This window comes from Bos grunniens, chromosome X (assembly GCF_055505025.1).
Source record: "Bos grunniens cultivar Pamir isolate PY7600 chromosome X, Bosgru_T2T1.0, whole genome shotgun sequence".
Taxonomy (NCBI): domain Eukaryota; kingdom Metazoa; phylum Chordata; class Mammalia; order Artiodactyla; family Bovidae; genus Bos; species Bos grunniens.
Genome location: NC_141194.1, coordinates 29500779 through 29521294, shown reverse-complemented (window position 1 = coordinate 29521294; position 20516 = coordinate 29500779). Strand labels below are relative to the sequence as shown.

Sequence of the window (20516 nt, the reverse complement as noted above, 5' to 3'; positions counted from 1 at the left end):
ATCTTTTCCCTGTTCTGGATCCATCCATGTCTCTCAGTTCTAGTCCTCACTTTGATCTGATTGGCTGACTCCCAGCCTGTGATTTTCCCTGATTGTCAGAGACCTAACGTACTTTGCTGTGATTGGCTGACTCCTAGTCTCTACCTTGCTCTATTTGGCTTAGGACTAGCTGGTACTTTACTCTGATTGTCTGTCTCCTAGCTGTACCTTACTCTGAATTGGCTCTCTCCTAGTCTTTGCTTGATTTGCTGACTTCTAGCTGGTATTCCTTAAATCCTAAGCATAGGAGAGATAAGAAGGCCTTCTTAAGTGAACAATGCCCCCTCCCCCCCAAAAAAAAAAGAAGAAGAAAACCATACAATGGAAAAGGCTATAGATTTCTGCCAGGAAAGTGGAGATACAAATGGAACATTTCATGCAAAGGTGGGCACAATAAAGGACAGAAATGACAAGACTTAACAGAAGCAAAGAGAAAAAGAAGAGATGGCAAGAGTACACAGAACTACGCAAAAGGGTCTTCATGAACAAGATAACCACGATGGTATAGTCACTCACCTAGACCCAGACATCCTGGATTGAGAAGTCAAGTGGGCCCTAAGAATCGTTATTATGAAGAAAACTACTGGAGGTGATGGAATTCCAGCTGAACTGTTTCACATCCTAAAAGATGATGCTGTTAAAGTGCTACATTCAATGTACCCGCAAATTTGGAAAACTCACCAGTGGCCACAGGACTGGAAAAGGTCAGGTTTTATTCCAACCCCAAAGAAAGGCAATGCCAAAGAATGCTGAAACTACTGTATAATTGCACTCATTTCATGTTCTTCAAGGTAATGCCCAAAATCCTTTGAGCTACCTTTGACATTACATGAACTGAGAACTTCCAGATGTACAAGCTGGGTTTAGAAAAACCAGAGGAACCAGAGATCAAACTGCCAATGTTCACTGGATCATGAGAATTGCATGAGAATTGCATGAGAATTGCAAAACACATCTGCTTTACTGAGTAAACTAAAGCCTCTGATACTACACTTGATCTTAGCCAAAAGGCCGAGAAGCGATTCCAATCCCAAAGAAAGGCAATGCCAAAGAATGCTCAAACTACCGCACACTTGCAGTCATCTCACACGCTAGTAAAGGAATGCTCAAAATTCTCCAAGCCAGGCTTCAGCAATATGTGAACCGTGAACTTCCAGTTGTTCAAGCTGGTTTTAGAAAAGGCAGAGGAACCAGAGATCAAATTGCCAATATCTGCTGGATCATCGAAAAAGCAAGAGTTCCTGAAAAACGTCTATTTCTGCTGTATTGACTATACCAAAGCCTTTGGCTGTGTGGACCACAATAAACTGTGGAAAATTCTTCAAGAGATGGGAATACCAGACCACCTGACCTGCTTCTTGAGAAATTTGTATGCAGGTCAGGAAGCAACAGTTAGAACTGGACATGGAACAACAGACTGGTTCCAAATAGGAAAAGGAGTGCATCAAGGTTGCATATTGTCACCCTGCTCATTTAATTTATATACAGAGTACATCATGAGAAACGCCGGGCTGGAAGAAGTACAAGCTGGAATCAAGATTGACGGGAGAAATATCAATAACCTCAGATACGCAGATAACACCACCCTTATGGCAGAAAGTGAAGAGGAACTAAAAAGCCTCTTGATGAAGGTGAAAGAGGAGAGTGAAAAAGTTGGCTTAAAGCTCAACATTCAGAAAATGAAGATCATGGCATCTGGTCCCATCACTTCATGGGAAATAGATGGGGAAACAGTGGAAACAGTGGAAACAGTGTCAGACTTTATTGTTTTGAGCTCCAAAATCACTGCAGATGGTGATTGCAGCCATGAAATTAAAAGACGCTTACTCCTCGGAAGGAAAGTTATGACCAACCTAGACAGCATATTAAAAAGCAGAGACATTACTTTGCCAACAAAGGTCCGTCTAGTCAAGGCTATGGTTTTTCCAGTGGTCATGTATGGATGTGAGAGTTGGACTGTGAAGAAAGCTGAGCACCAAAGAATTGATGCTTTTGAACGGTGGTGTTGGAGAAGACTCTTGAGAGTCCCCTGGACTGCAAGGAGATCCAACCAGTCCATTCTAAAGGAGATCAGTCCTAGGTGTTCATTGGAAGGACTGATGTTGAAGCTGAAGCTCCAATACTTTGGCCACCTGATGTGAAAAGCTGACTCATTTGAAAAGACCCTGATACTGGGAAAGATTGAGGGCAAGAGGAGAAGGGGACGACAGGGGATGAGATGGTTGGATGGCATCACTGACTCGATAGACATGGGTTTGGGTGGACTCTGGGAGTTGGTGATGGACAGGGAGGCCTGGCGTGCAGCGGTTCATGGGGTCATAAAGAGTCAGACACGGACACGACTGAGTGACTGAACTGAAGTGAACTGAACAGGGTTGGTCAATTTAGGCCGGCCACCACAGTCAGACAATGTACCCAAATTAATAGAAATCCACTGTAAAGCATGTCAAAGAGTACCTCAAAATAAAGTCCTAGCTATGCTACCATAAGCCAAATAAAAATAAATAATAAAATAAAATATAAAATGTATAAAATATGCTATGCTATACTAAGTCGCTTCAGTCGTGTCCAACTCTGTGCGACCCCATAGACGGCAGCCCACCAGGCTCCGCCATCCCTGGGATCCTCCAGGCAAGAATACTGAAGTGGGTTGCCATTTCCTTCTCCAACGCATGAAAGTGAAAAGTGAAAAGTGAAAGTTAAGTCGCTCAGTCGTTGTCCGACTCCTAGCGACCCCATGGACTGCAGCCTACCAGGTTCCTCCGTCCATGGGATTTGCTAGGCAAGAGTACTGGAGTGGGTTGCCATTGCCTTCTCTGATATAAAATATAAATAAAATAAAAATAAGTTGTAAAACTAACCTTAACATTTCTGATTACACAACAGCCAAACTGGGGTTAGATATCCCACTCCGTTTAGCCCTAAACCCAAATGATTCTAACAACAGCATTATTTACCAGCGTACTACTGGCGGTAGCCTAAAACTCAAAGGACTTGGCAGTGTTTCATACCCTTCCAGAGGAGCCTGTTCTATCATTGATAAAGCCCGATAAACCTCACCAACCCTTGTTAATACAGTCTATATACTGCACACCCTAAAAGAAATAATAGTAAGTGTAATAATCAGGCATAAAAACATTAGGTCAATGTGTAACCTATGGGATGGGAAGAAATGTGTTATATTTTCTACCTCAAGAACATAAAATATTTTCTAAGAAAGCTTTTATGAAATAAAAAGCCAAAGGAGGATTTAGTAGTAAATTAAGAACAGAGCGCTTAATTCAATCAGGCCTGAAAGCACGCACACACTGCCCTTCACCCTCCACAAACGTCAAAAACTTCTTTTAACTTATTAACAAGTATCAAACATATCAGCAGAGATTAAGTCACAAGGTAAGCATACTGGAAAGTGGGCTTGGATGAATCAAAAAGTGTGGCTTAAACAAATGCACTTACTTTATACCCAAGAGACTGCATGCTATGTGAACACTGGGAACTAAAACTAGCCCAGACTTCCCACCAAACTCAACTATTAAAAGGAAATTAAATAAAACACTTATTCAATATCTTAAGTATAGGAGACAGAAATTTTAATTTGGCAGTTTAGAGAAAGGACTGTTAAAGGAATGACACCAAAAAGCAATAAAAGTAGCAAAAACCAAAGTTTACCCCCTTTGACCTTTTGTACCGAATATGATGATTTAACTAGAAAACTTGAACAAAGAGAACTTCAGTTAAACCCCCTAAAACCAGAAGAGCAATTTATGAACAGTTTATAAAGACAAACTCACCTAATGGACAAAACAGTGAGAAGATCCGAGAGTAGAGGCGACAAGCCTAAAAGCCTGGTGCTGGCTGCGGTAACATGATGTTGCTTCCCCAGCAGTCAAGATCAGAGGGGAGAGTAACTGAACGTCCTCCTTCCACTGACTCTTTCCTCCTGGATCCTCCACCATACCTCTAAAGCACGGATTCCCTAGCAAGCTCTCCAGGCCCTGCAGTATTACTTCCGGTTGGCTTTGGGCTTCTAAAGAGGAAAGCTTGAATTTTTTTTTGGTCTCCATTCTCTTGTATTTGACCCAAAGGGTTTCTGGGATCACTGTACGTTTGCTTATGTCAGCTTTCCATTATAAAAAAAATAGCCCAACAGACACAGCTATAGTATTGGTCAGTTATTAGCATGTAATTGATGAAACAAAATCTGTTGCATACAATCAACAGTGATTGTGCTCACAGGGCTGTGAGTCAGCTGGGGAGTCTGTTGATCTAAGAGCATCTGAGTCAGCTCCACGTCTCTTATTGTCCTGGATCCACAGGGTTAGCTAATCAGGATTTTTCAGTAATGACATCTTTTAAATCTACTGGCCACACTGAGTTCCCAGGTTGGTTGGTTTGCTTGTAGGTTTTTTCATTTGCCTCTTTCCCCTTCCTTCTGCCCCTAACCCGACTCCCCTGTGTTTAAAATGTGGCTTTATAAAAGTTTTAAGACACAGTAGCTTGTTTCTCTGACTTTTAAATTCCAATTTTTAAAAAGATTTTTTAAAAGATGCCTTTTCTTTTATCTACTACATTTATGAAATTTACAGAGACATTTTAGTTTATTATTTCTACACCTGTCAATTCCCAGAACAGGTGGGTTAGAAATCTGTTTATTACACTAAGATATCAAGGGCTCTTTTTATTACAACTATATCAAGACATTCTTTTCTTTTCTGGTATTATTATTCACAGATGAATGATCACCTTCTGTCCTTAACTTGAAATGAAAGTTCTAGCTAGACATTTATCAAACATCCAGCACTTTTAAAGGCTTCTCAGGCTATTTTGCCAGTTATCTGAGAAGGAATGATGATGAAAAGAAGCTCTGAAACCTCCCCAGAGAATCAGTGATGAAAAAATAAATTACTCCTAGAATGGATAAATCTTCTGTGGTTGATGGGATGGGAGTTTGCTAATTTAGGGTCACCTACTTAGGAATGACTTTGTATGGTTTACAGATTAATCATAAATATTAATGGCAGAGGTTACTGAAGTAGAAAATAAAGGCTTACAAATACATACATCTGCAAATATTCATCATGGAAACTTTATTGAATGAAAATGAACCACATTTCCAGCCTGGATGGGAGGGGAATTTGGGGGAGAAACAATACATGTATATGTATGGCTGAGTCCTTTTGCTGTCTACCTCACACTGTTACAACATTGTTAATCGACTATACTCCAATACAAAATAAAAAGTTTAAAAGAAAAGAAAATGAGCCACATATCTAGGAAGCAAGCCTACATTAAAGACTAGAATATGGAATCAAAGTTCACCCAGTATAACTTCAGGGCATGTGGCTCAATTGCACATGACCTTCTACTCTCCCACCACCGTTTCTTGCTAACACTTCTGAATATGTATGTCACCCAGCTTTGGGCCCCAGAAATGCATGTGGAAGGACAACAGTTAATTGTGATCTGAAGAGACTCAGTCATGCTAAGAAGTCTGGTAGTGTGGTTCAGAGCATTGGCTCTGGAGTCTGACATACTCAGACCTGTGTCTTGCTCTTAGACTTTGGGCAAATCACTCAACACCCCTGAGCCCCTTCTAGGGATTCAGAGAGCTTGTCTCTTCTGGGGAAGATTCTAGTCCTAGGATCAGCCTCCTTGAGCACCACTCCATCAGCTCCTCCCCACTCCTGCCCACCCACGAGGCCTCTGAAATTCCCTCCTGGGATTTTTGTAGGGAAAAGAACCTGAGCCTTCCCTCTGGTAGAGACTTGGGGCTCTGGGCCCTTTATTTCCTAACTCACTGCCTTTAGAAGCATTTATCTTTGTCCCTCACACCCCACCCAGTCAAGCATAAAGGCCTCCAAGCATTAAAAGGAAAAAAACAGCAGAAAAACACTCAATAAATTATCTAGTCAGAGTTAAATAGAATTAAATAATTTTAAGGATATTGATGAGAATTCAACATGATAATGTATGACAAAGCATATAAAGCACTTAATGTGGATATACAATAACATCTCAATTAATATTATTATTATTATTGTCTACTGATCACCTTATAAGAGCAAAGTTTTATAAACCAGAGGATCAACACTTGATATTGAACCTCTTGGGCAGTTTGCCTTCCCAGGTGGCTCAGTGGTAAAGAACCTGCCTGCCAATGCAGGAGATGCAGGAGACATGGGTTCGATCCTTAGGTGGGGAAGATCCCCTGGAGTAGGAAATGGCAACCCACTGCAGTATTTTTTTTTTTTAAACTTTACATAATTGTATTAGTTTTGCCAAATATCAAAATGAATCCATCACAGGTATACATGTGCTCCCCATCCTGAACCCCCCTCCCTCCTCCCTCCCCATACCATCCCTCTGGGTCGTCCCAGTGCACTAGCCCCAAGCATCCAGTATCGTGCATTGAACCTGGACTGGCATCTCGTTTCATACATGATATTTTACATGTTTCAATGCCATTCTCCCAAATCTTCCCACCCTCTCCCTCTCCCACAGAGTCCATAAGACTGTTCCATACATCAGTGTCTCTTTTGCTGTCTCGTACACAGGGTTATTGTTATCATCTTTCTAAATTCCATATATATGCATTAGTATACTGTATTGGTGTTTTTCCTTCTGGCTTACTTCACTCTGTATAATAGGCTCCAGTTTCATCCACCTCATTAGAACTGATTCAAATGAATTCTTTTTAATGGCTGAGTAATACTCCATTGTGTATATGTACTACTGCTTTCTTATCCATTCATCTGCTGATGGACATCTAGGTTGCTTCCATGTCTTGGCTATTATAAACAGTGCTGCAATGAATACTGGGGTACACGTGTCTCTTTCAGTTCTGGTTTCCTTGGTGTGTATGCCCAGCAGTGGGATTGCTGGATCATAAGGCAGTTCTATTTCCAGTTTTTTAAGGAATCTCCACACTGTTCTTCATAGTGGCTGTACTAGTTTGCATTCCCACCAACAGTGTAAGAGGGTTCCCTTTTCTCCACACCCTCTCCAACATTTATTATTTGTAGACTTTTGGATCAACACTGCAGTATTCTTGCCTGGGAAATCCCATGGACAGAAGAGCCTGGCACGCTACAGCCCATGGACTTGCAAGAGTCTGACACAACTGAGCGACTGAGTGCTCAAAGCACACACAAGACAGACTTAAATTCAAATTCTGGCTCCTTCTTTTTAAGGACATGCAAGGGCTTCCCTGGTGGCTCAGACAGTAAAGAATCCGCCTGCAATGCAGGAGACCTGGGTGCGATCCCTGGCTTGGGAAGATCCCCTGGAGTAGGAAATGGCAACACACTCCAGTATCCTTGCCTGGAAAATCCCATGGACAGAGAAGCCTGGCGGGCTGTCGTCCATAGACTCACAAAAGAGTCAGACACAACTGAGCACACACACACACACATACACACACACATCTTATCATGACTATTTTCCCTATCTACTAAAAGATAATAATAGTTAACATTTATTGAGCAGTTACTCTCTGACACCCCTGTTCTAAGCAATTTGTTTAACCCTCACAACTCTTAAGAGGTGAGGATTGTTATTATTTTCTAGATGAGGCAACAATGCAAACAAGTTTTACAACTAGATGAACAGCACACAACAGATTATTGTATGTCAAACCCAGGCGGAGAGCCCAAAAGCTTAACCATGTCATCCTTGTTCCCCTTAGTTTTCCTCTGATGTTTTAGAAATGAATTTTATTTTCCCTCAAGATTCTTGCAAGTTGAGATTTACTTTCTATTTGTTATCTATACAAGCTGCAATTCTTATAAAACCTCTTAAAAAGTCAAACAATGTAAATGTATATACAGTAAAAGGGAAGGGACTTCCCTGGTGGTCCAGTGGGTAAGGCCTCACACTCCTCATGCAGGGGGCCTGGGTTCAACCCTTGGTCAGGGAACTTGATCCCATGTGCCACAGCTAAAGATTCCCACATGCTGCAACAAAGATCAAAGATCTTGCATGCTGCAATTAATACCTGGTGCAGCCAAATAAAATAAATAAATATTTAAAAAAAAGGGAAAGTCTCCTACCCCACACTAGGAAAAGTATGGTCCTCTTTACACACTAGGAAAGCACCATAAATTGTTCAGTGTAGACCTTTCTTAAAAATCTCAATAGCATTCTCTACTGACATCACAATGGCCATAGTAGGAGAAAACCAGTGTCACGAGTTTATAATAGCATGATAATAATATGCAGGAACTATGTCCAGAATTGCTTTCTGATTTCTGATCATTTCTGTTAAACTTTCTTCACTTTACCTCAACCTTTAAGGAGAATTTAGAAGAAGAAAAGTGACTCTGGAGGTAACTCCTAGGAGACAAAATGGCAACTGAGCCCTCCTTCAGACAAGACTCTGGGAAACTGAACACTCCAGTGACCAATCACCATATACATGATGAAAAATTATTACCCAAGCCACCAGAAGGCCCATTATTCATAAAGCAGCATTCAAAAATGGCCATTCCCAAACCACCAGAACAGTCTTTTGCAGCTAAAGGTAAATTCTTAGAATGTGATTCATTCCTTTATTCTACACATATATATTCAGCATCTACCGCATTCTACACACTCCTATGTAATATGACTTAAGAAACAGACTTAATCAGAAAATTAGAAAAAACTCTTCATGGAGCATACATTCTAGAGAATGGTAAGAGAAACAAACAAGCAAAGTCATTTAATGAAATATATGATGTGTCAGAAGGTAATAAATATTATGGAGGAAAAATATCAGAGTTAAAAGTGTTGGATAAGGCCCAAGATTTTATTCATGTTGCTTATTTCTCATTTAAGATATTTTCTTCTATGGTCTTAGCTGTGTTTTAAATTTTTTGGCTTTCTTATTTTGAGATAGAATTGACATACAGAAAAGCACATAAAAATATAAATAGGCAATTATATAAAATATATTATTATAAGGTGAACACCATGTACCCACAACTCCACTCATGAGATAGAATGGCCTGCTATACACTGAATATTTGTGTCCCCTCAGAATTCATATCGTTGAAGCCTCATTCCCAATGTGATGGTGTTGGGAGTTGGGCCTTTGGACATGATTATGTCATGAGGGTGAAGCCCTCATGAATGGGATCAGTGCCCTTACAAGAGAGACCCCAAAGAGCTCCCTTGTCCCTTCTACCTTGTGAGGACAGAGTGTAAAGATGGTTGTCTATGAACCAGGAAGCAGGCCCTCTTGCGACAACAAATCTGCTGGTGCTTTGCTCTTGGATTTCCCAGTCTCCAGAACTGTGAAAAATAAATGTTTGTTGTTTAAGCCAATGGTCTATGATATTTTTGTTATCACAACCCAAATGGACTAAGACATGGCCCAATCACAACACCCTCCACAGACTTTCAGAATAGCCACTATTCTGATTTCCACGTTAGTCACTCCCTTGCATTTTAATAGTTTAACTATTATATATACCTTCCTGGGCTTCCCAGGTGGCACTAGTGGTAAAGAACATGCCTGTCAATGCAGAAGACATAAGAGACTTGGGTTCGATCCCTTAGTTGGAAAGATCCCCTGGAGGAGGGCATGGCAACCCACTCCAGTGTTCTTGCCTGGAGAATCCCCATGGACAGAGGAGCCTGTCAGGCTATAGTCCATGGGGTCACAAAGAGTTGGACATGACTGAAGTGACTTAACACACACACACACATATACTTCTCTAAAAAAAGACAGTATGGCTTTTGGGATTTCCTCTGTGATGAGGTGCTTCTTCCATTCCTCTAACCATTTTTCTAAATTGGGTTGTCTCCTTTTTTCTTATTGATTTACAGAAGTTTCTTTCAATTCTGGACACAAGTGCTTGGTTATATACATACATACATATATATATATATATATATATATATATATAAAATGCAAATATTTGTCCCTTCTCTGACTGGTGTTCTCACTTCTTACAATGTCTGTGACAGGCATGGAAGAGGCTCTGACCACCTGCAAGGAGGGAGGTTAGCTGATAGCCTCCTGCTGTTGGGTCCTCTGGGGTCCTTCCCAGTGTCTGAACTGCACTTAGGCTTTTTGGGGTGGCCACTGGCCCATGACTGAGCACGTGGTGGTACTCAGGTCTGGCCATTTCTTTCTCTTTTAAAATTAAAACAAAAATTATTTTATTTATTTACTTTTGGCTGTGCTGGGTCTTTGCTGCTGCGAGGGCTCCTCTCTAGTTGCAGCAAATGGGGGCTACTCTCTAGTTATGCTTCTCAGACTTCTCATTGTCGTGGCCTCTCTTGTTGTGGAGCATGGACTCTAGGGCCCACGGGCTCCAGTAGTTGTGGCTCAAGGACTCTAAAGCTCAGGCTCAATAGCTGTGGCATATGGGCTTAGTTGTTCCATGGCATGTGGGATCTTCCTGGACCAGGGATCAAACCTGTGCATCCTGCATTGGCAGGCAGATTCTTTACCACTGAGCCACCAGAGAAGCCTCTCAGCAGGTTAATTTTCATCATGTCTTGTCTTCCAGTGGTTTCATGAGCTCCAGGCTGGTAGGTGCCTTAGGAAAATTATTTCTGGTGGCTTCCAATGGCCTTGGGTGAGATGCTTTGTGGTTTGATTAGGCCAGACACCTTGCAGGCATTTCCTGTCCAGATTTCATCAACTAAGTTCAGGGCTTGAGGGACCCAGCTCATTGAAGCTAGGAGTTCTGGGGGTACAAATTTGTATGAGACAGGCATGTGCCAACTTCTCAGGGGCTCTTTTCCTTCTCTCTTCTACTCTAGCTGTGCTCAGAGCCAAGGCAGCCTTCTCTCTAGTCTCCTGGGATAGGGAATAAGGGAATGGATCCTGGAGGTTCAGTCTTCTTGGGTCCCTTCATAATGCTATAGAATCACAGAGATTCCCTTTTATTGTGACTGTGTCCTGGTCCTGGACATCTGGATCCCAAGATGAATAAAGCTTATTCATCTTCAGTGCTCTGAGAACCTATATCATGGACTACAGGCTACCATCCCCACGTTAAACATTAACCTGGGAGTTCATATATATATATAAACTTTATAAAAGTTTATAAAGTGTATAAAACTTTATATATATATGTTTACATATATATATATTTAAATAAATATATATATATATGTCAATAAATAAATATATATATATGTCTTCCATAGTTTTAAGATATTATTTCAATATTTCCAATAAGAAGGTTGATCCAAATCACCTAGTGTGATAAATATGGCCACGAATTATTTGCAGCTCTTTCTGTCAAGAGATAGGAAATATTTTCCCTTCCTCTGACTTCAGGCTGGGCATATGATCTGCTTTGACCAACAGAAAGCAGCAGAAGTGACACTGTAGGATTTCCCAAGCTGAAGCCTCAAGGGGCCCTACAACTTGCAGTTCTGCTCAGTTGGAACCCAGCCACCATGAGCACAGTGAGCAACCTAGGTGCTCTGGTTGACAGCCTTAGCTAACTGTCAGATGTGTGAGTGGGGTCACCCGGGGCCAGCCAGCTCCCAGCCAACTTGTCATCTGACTGGAGGCCCATAAATGATCCAAGCAAGATCAACAAAACTGCCCTCAATGAGCCCAGGCCAAATGGATGGTCCACAGAACTGCGATCAATACAATTGTTGTTGTTTTAAACCACAAAGCTTTGAGGCAGTCTCCTATGCAGCAATAGATAACTGACACACCCAGCCCACCAGTTATTAAAAACTGCAACTACCCTAAACTGAAATATTGATGCTAAAAACATCAGTAACTTAGAAACATAGTAACATAATTAATATTTTGAGAAGATATTTATGCAAAATTTGGTAATAAGCTAAGGATATTCTACTTTAGGAAGCGCATTATTTGTGGCAGAATTGGATTTTTAATCTTTTTCCTTTTGATTCCAGAAAATCTTTAAGCATACATGATTAGAATGGCCAAGTCCATTTGGATATACTAAGGCCAATTGATCAATAAAATATAATAAGAAAAACTCTATCTTACTTTCTCTAATCCCTTCCCCAAGTGGCCTAAAAGTAGCTCCACAAAAAGCAACTTTAAAAATAAAAACCACTGGACCTAGAGTTTATCATACTAAGCGAAGTAAGTCAGAAAGGGAGAGACAAATGCCATAGATATCTCTTGTATGTGGAATCTAAAACACAACACAAATGAACATATCTATGAAAGAGAAACAGACACACTGACACAGAAAACAGACGTGTGGTTGCCAAGATTGGGTGGGGGAGGGAAGGACTGGGAGTCTGGGATTAACAGATGCAAACTAGTATGTATAGGACAGATAAACAACGATGTTGTACTGTATGGCCAGAGAACTGTAGTCAATATCCTGGGATAAATCATAATGGAAAATATATGAAAAAGGATATATATATATAACTGAATCACTTTGCTGTACAGCAGAAATTAACACACTGTAAATCAACTATACTTCAATAAAATAAACAAAACTCATTCTTTAACCTAGAAACCTGAGTGTAGAGAAAGGAATAGTCTAACTCTAAGGCCATTCAGTTTATTTCAGGTTAACATCCTAGTCACGTGTCTTGGATAAACTCCTTCTTAACATCTTTCCACAGCAAAGGGCAAAATATTTTGGGGAGCAAAGAATCTTTCACTATGTCTTCCTACTTCAGTATTTTTTTTTTCATCTATGCATCTACAACTAAATTTCTTACTTATACTACTTCTCTTTGGTAAAAATTAATTTGGATGACTAAGTTCTAAAGTTGTTTATGATTCTTTTTAGATTAGTGCATTCAAGGAAACTTTTGAAAAATGTTTTATTTTACAGAAAAAGAATTCCATTTAAAATACAATTTATTCAAAAGATCCCTAAGGAATAAATTGTTAAAACAGTTGGCTCAACAACTATTTTATGATTGAAGGAATTTAATCCTATTTGTAGCTTATTAACAACAATATGAGTCTATTTTGATTTTTTTCAAAGTATACCCTTTATCTCATGTAATTGTATGTGGAAAGTGTTTACAAATTATTCTATAAATTATTCATCAATTTCCAGATGAGTTGTATTTTATTAGATTTGGATGCTAAAGTGCTATAGTGGATATATAATCAAAGTGCTGATGGACTACAGTAATAAAAAACATTTTCTTAGAAATTTTATAAAACTCAATATGTACAGGAGAAGGCAATGGCAACCCACTCCAGTACTCTTGCCTGGAAAATCCCATGGGCAGAGGAGCCTGGTAGGCTGCAGTCCATGGGGTCGCTAAGAGTAGAAAACCACTGACTGACTTCACCTTCACTTTTCACTTTCATGCATTGGAGAAGGAAACGGCAACCCACTCCAGTGTTCTTGCCTGGAGAATCCCAGGGACCGGGGAGCCTGGTGGGCTGCCGTCTATGGGGTTGAAAGGTTGTTGTATCACACAAATACACCGGGATTCTTGGCCCCCGGAGGAGAAGAATTCAATCCGGGGCCAGAGACGAGGCTTGATCGCTCAGAGCTTTTGTGTAATAAAGTTTTATTAAAGTATAAAGGAGACAGAGAAAGCTTCTGACATAGGCATCAGAAGGGGGCAGAAAGAGTACCCGCTTGCTAGTGTTAACAATGAGGTTATATAATCCAAAGAATGTCTGGAGGTTTTAAAGACCTTATCAGACCTACTCCCATAATTTACATTTTAAGATAACACTGTCCTCAGGCAAGATACATCCTTGTAAAGACCAGGTCTACTTCCATAATTAACATTTTAAGATAACAGAAGGTTGAATCCAAAGACTGTCCTTAGGCAGGATACATTATTGTTATATAATCCTAAGGAATGTGGAGAAAGAAAAAAAGTTTGTCCTTCCTCCTTGAGAATTCCAGACCCCTCTCTCCTTGGGGACCCCTAGACTCCTTATCAACCTGCCTAGGAAATGACTCTCTCATTCTCCCCTTTTCTTTTAGGAGAATTATGTTGCCTAGGGAAAAGGGGCGTCGTTCTCGTTCCATAACTGCTTCCGAGCTGACAAGGGGCATTGTCCCTAAATTGGTGAGGCAACATATTCTCCTAATCCTCATATTGAGGATATCTGATCCAGGGGCCCCAAATAGTAGTTGGAGGAAGCTACAGCAGTAGCAGGAGTTTGAGCAACCATTTGTAACTTAAAAGCTTTCATGCGGCTAGAAACAAATCCAGTTATACAATTACAGATGTAGGGAGCAAACAGTTAAAACAAAACAATCAGAATCAAAATTAAAAGTCACACTATGTCCATAGTTAAAGTGCAAAGTGTTGCACCAGTCCATTTTAGGGTTGGTAAGTGTCATCAGATGAAGAGGAGGCATCGCATGTGATTGTTGTCGAAGGTATTCATGGACTTGGAGAAAGTCTTTTCCTTAAATTGGGGATGTCCACCACGGGAAGCCTTCCACTGATGAAGAGGAGAGCTCTCTGCAGACCCAGCAGTTAGACCGATTGTGGAATGCAGCATAGGAGTGAGCCCAGGAAAGGAATACATTGTCTTGAGGATCCAACGGCAGACTCAGGATATTTGGAGTCAGCAGAAGTAGACTCACATAGATTATCAGGCCCATCCGCTGCCCTTTGCTTAACTCTAGAGCTCGGGTCAGGGCCACAAGCTCCGCTAACTGAGCACTGGTTCCCTGGGGGAGAGATTTTGCTTCCAAAACCTGTTCAGCAGTCACCACGGCGTGACCTGCTTTACGCTTTCCATCCTGAACAAAAGAACTGCCATCTGTAAATATTTCCATGTCAGGATTGGCTAATGAGGTATCCTTTAGATCCTCCCAAGCTGCATAGTTTAAAGTTAGGAATTGAGAACAATCGTGATCAGGTGTTTCATTTTCCTTCTCAGGAAGGAAAGTGCCAGGATTTAAATTTCCACAAACTTCAAGCTTAGCTTCTGGTCCTTCTAACAACAATGACTGATACTTAAGAAGCCTACTGTCTGTCATCCAAATATTAACCTTAGAATTTAAGATTCCACTCACATCATGAGAAGTCAGTACAGTAAGGTTTCGTCCATTAATTATTTTTAAAGCTTCAGGTGCTAATAAAGCCGCTGCCCCAATTACTCTTAGGCAGTGGGGCCACCCACGTGAAACTACATCTAATTCTCTGCTTAGATAAGCAATAGGTTGCTGGTGAGGTCCTCGGGGTTGTGTCAAAACTCTCAATGCCACACCTTTTCTTTCAGTGACAAACAAATTAAATTCTGACCCTGTGGGCAAGCTCAGAGCTGGAGCTTGCAGGAGAGCAGTCTGAAGAACCTTAAAAGCCTTTTGAGTTTCTGGAGACCAAACCAGTTTGTCGGTTTGGGCCTGCTGAGTTTCAGCTATAAGTTTATATAAAGGCCGGGCAAGTTCCCCGTAACCCAGAATCCAAATGCGACAGTAACCTGTGATTCCCAAAAATCCTCTCAATTGTCTTAAAGTCATAGGTAGGGGGTGATTTAGTATAGGTTTAATTCTCTCAGGGCCTATGGCCCTAGTCCCTTCTGATATGATTAGGCCCAGATATCTAACCGATTGTTGACAAAGTTGAGCCTTTTCTCTTGATGCCTTGTAACCACAGCCTGCCAGAAAGTTTAAGAAATCTTCTGAGGCTCGTGAACAAGCTTCCTCTGTCTCAGCACAGAGCAAAATATCATCTACATATTGTAACACCACTGCTTCAGAGCTATTAAAGTTTTGTAGATCCCGTGACAAACTTTGTCCGAATAAGTGAGGACTGTCATGAAATCTCTGGGGCAAAACTGTCCAGGTTAACTAAGAAGCTGGCTGCATAGGGTCTTCAAAGGCAAATAGAAATTGACTTTCTTCCGCCAAAGGCACTGAATAGAAGGCATCCTTTAAATCAATTACTGAGAAATATTTGGCCCGTTCAGGAATTTCAGACAATAGAGTATAAGGATTAGGCACTACCGGGTGTAAAGGAACTACAGCCTCATTTATTATTTGTATATCTTGAACTAGTCTCCATTTACCATTCGATTTCTTCATACCCGAAATAGGAGTGTTGCAAGGACTGTTACAGGGAATTAATAGTCCCTGCTCCTTTAAATTTTCGATGATGGGTTTTAACCCTTCCTTAACTAGGTTTCAGTGGATACTGCTTCTTATGTGGAAATACGTGTGGGTCTTTGAGCTTAACAACTACAGGAATAGCATTTTGTGCTCGACCCACAGAATTTCCATCAGCCCATACTCTAGGATTTACATTTTGTTCAACTAAAGGGAGAGAAAGGAAGGGCTCCATATTCATGAAAACAGAGGCATGGACCTTGCTCAGTATATCCCTTCCCAAAAGTGGTGAGGGAGATTCTAGCACAATCAGAAACTCGTGTGAAAACAGCACAGAATCCCAGTTGCAAGATAAAGAATAACTGAAATAATACCTTTTGGCTCGTCCAGACAGTCCCATTACAGAAGTGGATGGGGAAGAAAGTGGGCCAGGGGCTTCAGTAAGCACAGAATAAGTTGCCCCAGTATCTAAAAGGAAATCGACGGATTGGCCCCCTACAATTATTAATACCCGGGGTTCCTCAGGTGTAATTAGGATGGGAGCTTGTGTGGGGATCCCCAGGCACCTTCAGTCCTGATTGTCTTGAGAGTCGGACCCCGGAGACCTACGCCTCTGGGGGCAGTCTCTCTTCCAGTGTGGTCCTTTGCAGACCGGACATGGAGCCGGGGGCAGCTTAGATGCCTGAGGGCAATCCCGTTTGAGATGCCCTTCCTTTCCACAGTAATAGCAAGTTTATCCCTTTTCACCTGGGCCCCTCTGGAAATTTTTCTCAGGCTGTTTAAGAACGTTTTTCATAGCCATGGCGAAGGCTTCCACCTTTTCCTTTGTCTTTTTTTGCCTTTCTTTCTTTTCCTCATATTCCCTACCATAATAGACTGTCTGAGCCAGTTGTAACAGAGTATCTAAAGACTGATTTGGTCCATACACCTGTTTTAATAGCTTACGGCGGATATCTGGAGCCGACTGAGTGAGAAATCTATCCTTTAAGATCACTTTTCCCTCTTCACTTTCGGGATCAATGTCAGTGAATCTGCGAAGGCCTTCTCTCAGTCTATCTAGGAATTTACCAGGAGCTTCCTTCTCCTGTTCTGTGTCTGCCAATTTGCCATAGTTTAAAGGCTTAGAACGCCTGCCTAAGTCCTTCAAGAAAACGTCTAACAAAATGACTCTGATCCCATCTTCCTTTAGCTGTGTTGTAGTCTCAGTCTGGTTCTATAGTTGGGACCGCCTGATTCCCAGTGGGGAGGGCCGCTATCTCGTTCTCCCTCTTCCCTACTGATTCATTACCAAGCCATTCATCTCCATAAACAACCGCTTTTCCCAAAACTCGAATCTTTGACTCAGGAGTCAGCGTTTGTCCCAAGATATACATCACATCCTTCCAAGTGAGGTCATAAAGCAGAGTAACACCTTTAAAGGCTCTAATATATTTTTCTGGGTCCTCTAAATAGTCTCCCAGATCCTCCTTGATTCTTTGTATTTCTTAATAAGAGAAAGGCTTATTAACTCTCACAGACTGATTATTTCTCCCGGTGGGTGTTTCATAAAGAGGCAACAGCTTGTGTGGCTGTTCCTCAGTCTCTCTGGCTGCTCTGTGCATATGATCCCAGGGATAGATTGGAGAAACCTGTTTTTCCTCTTCTCTTTGTCTCCTGTCCTCCATCTCATCTCTTACTTCGATGGTCTGAGTTTCTACTGAAATCAGAGTAGTCTGAGGTCGTACTGAGACAGGAGTTGTTTGGACCTCCACGTGGGCAGTTTGAATCCCAGTTTGGAGTCCCAGGTACGGGGGCAAAGTAAGAGGACAGGAGGGAGCTGAAGGTTTCACGCCCAAATCTATACCCTTAGGACATAAGTCTGGCATATTTCGCAGAGAGAAAAAGGGCAACACATATGCTATTCTACCCATTTCCCTTGTTCCTTACAGAACCGGTCTAATTGTAGAACAGTATTATACTTAAGAGACCCTACAACTGGCCACCGTTCGCCGTCCTCCAATGGATACCGTGGCCATACAGTATCACATAGGAAGACCAGGTGTGTCTTCTTTAAGCCCTGGGGATCAAATCTATCCCAGTTTTTCAGGATACAGTTCAAAGGAGTGAGGCTGGAATTGTTAGCTCCCATCTGTAAGAGAGAAAAAAAGCGACCAGCGCCATTTTTTCTACCGGAGGCGTCCCTCCCTGCTCTAGATGGGGGTGTAGACAGACGTTACACCAAAAGCTTTTCCTTCCTGGTCGGACTTAGTCTGTCCCTTACCGACGCAGGCGCCGTACTCGTCCCTCCCGGTTCTACCACCGAGATGGGGTGGGGATGTACCAGGGGTAGACTTGATAGCATCCCTACTTGACGTCCAGCTCTTCACCTTTAACCTTGCTTGCCTCTGATGTCACCTGGGGTGAATCAGAGTAACCTTCCGGAATGCCTCCCAAGCTAAGACCGCTGCTATAAGCCCTATGAGATCACCATGGAACCGCAGAGCAGGGCTCCTTACTTGCTTCATGCAGGGCATGCCATTCATTCACACAAGCACACGGTAGAGTTAGTAAAGCACAGCAGAAAACGTGTTCGCTAAGAGAACAAAGAACTAAAGCTCCAAGCATCCTTACTTTGTCCTGAAGGATCCCGGACGAGCCCCCAAGATGAAAGGTTGTTGTATCACGCGAATACACCGGGATTCTTGGCCCCCGGAGGAGAAGAATTCAATCCAGGGACAGAGACGAGGCTTGATCGCTCAGAGCTTTTGTGTAATAAAGTTTTATTAAAGTATAAAGGAGACAGAGAAAGCTTCTGACATAGGCATCAGAAGGGGGCAGAAAGAGTACCCGCTTGCTAGTGTTAACAATGAGGTTATATAATCCAAAGAATGTCTGGAGGTTGTAAAGACCTCATCAGACCTACTCCCATATTTTACATTTTAAGATAACACTGTCCTCAGGCAAGATACATCCTTGTAAAGACCAGGTCTACTCCCATAATTAACATTTTAAGATAACAGAAGGTTGAATCCAAAGACTGTCCTTAGGCAGGATACATTGTTATATAATCCTAAGGAATGTGGAGAAAGAAAAAAAGTTTGTCCTTTCTTCCTCCTTGAGAATTCCAGACCCCTCTCTCCTTGGGGACCCCTAGACTCCTTATCAACCTGCCTAGGAAATGATTCTCAGGGTAGCACAGAGTCGGACACAACTGAAGCGACTTAGCAGCAGCAGTAGCAGCAATATGTACAAAGCTAATGAAAATGATAATGGAAATTTTTCTCCATTTAAAAATTATAATTTTTAATGAAAATCTTAAAGTTTATATTCCACTTACAGTGTTTACCAAATACTGGCTATATTCCCCATGTTGTACAATACATCCTTGTAGACTCTTACATCCAACATTTTGTACCTCCCACTCCCTCACCCCTATATGGCCCTCATCTCCCTCCCCGAGGATAACCACTAGTTTGTTCCCTATATCCGTAAGTCTGCTTCTTTTTGTTATAATCATTAGTTTGTTGTATATTTTTTATTTTTTAATTGAAGGATAATTGCTTTACAGAATTTTGTTGTTTTCTACCATACATCAACATGAATCAGCCATAGGTATACATGTCTCCTTCCTCTTGAACCTCCCTCTCATCTCCCTCCCCATCCTATACCTCTGGGTTGATGCAGAGCCCCTGTTTGAGTTCCCTGAGTCATACAGCAAATTCCCATTGACTATCTATTTTACATACGGTAATGGAAGTTTCCATGTTACTCTCTCCATATAGCTCACCCATCTCCTCCCCTCTCCCCATGTCCATAAGTCTGTTCTCTATGTCTGTTTTTCCATTGCTTCCCTGCAAAAAATTCATCAGTACCAGCTTTCTAGATTCCATATATATGCATTAGTATACAATACTTATCATTCTCTTTCTGACTTACTTCACTCTGTGTAATAGGCTCTAGGTTCATCCACCTCATTAGAACTGACTCAAATGCATTGCTTTTTATGGCTGAGTAATATTCCATTGTGTAGATGTACCACAACTTCTTTATCCATTCATCTGTCAATGGACATCTAGGTTGCTTCCATGTTCTAGCAATTGTAAATAGTGCTTCAATGAACAATGGGATACATGTGTCTCTTTCAATTTTGGTTTCCTCAGGACATATGCCTAGGAGTGGGATTGTGAGGTCATATGGCAGTTTTATTCCTAGTTTTTTAAGGAATCTTAAAAAATCTTCCATAGTGGCTGTATCAATTTACATTCCCACCAACAGTGCAAGAGTGTTCCCTTTTCTCCACACCCTCTCCGGCATTTATTGTTTGTACACTTTTTGATGAGGGCCATTCTGACTGGTGTAAGTTGATATCTCATTGTAGTTTTGATTTGCATTTCTCTAATAATGAGCAATGTTGAGCATCTGTTCATGTGTTTGTTAGCCATCTGTATGTCTTCTTTGGAGAAATGTCTGTTTAGGTCTTTTTCCACTTTTTGATTGGGTTGTTTCTTTTTC

At 41.4% G+C, this 20516-nt stretch overlaps 1 long non-coding RNA gene and 1 pseudogene across 1 annotated transcript in view; both read right to left on the bottom strand.

The window, feature by feature from the left end:
• Nucleotides 1-4004, bottom strand: part of LOC147340084 (uncharacterized) — a 51809-nt gene extending 47805 nt beyond the window's left edge. The window contains exon 1 of the long non-coding RNA XR_015159454.1: nucleotides 3831-4004. This is a non-coding gene — a long non-coding RNA (uncharacterized LOC147340084). The remainder of the gene's footprint in view (nucleotides 1-3830) is intronic.
• On the bottom strand, nucleotides 914-1062 carry LOC147340085 (U2 spliceosomal RNA; annotated as a pseudogene).
• Nucleotides 4005-20516: the final 16512 nt, after the last annotated feature.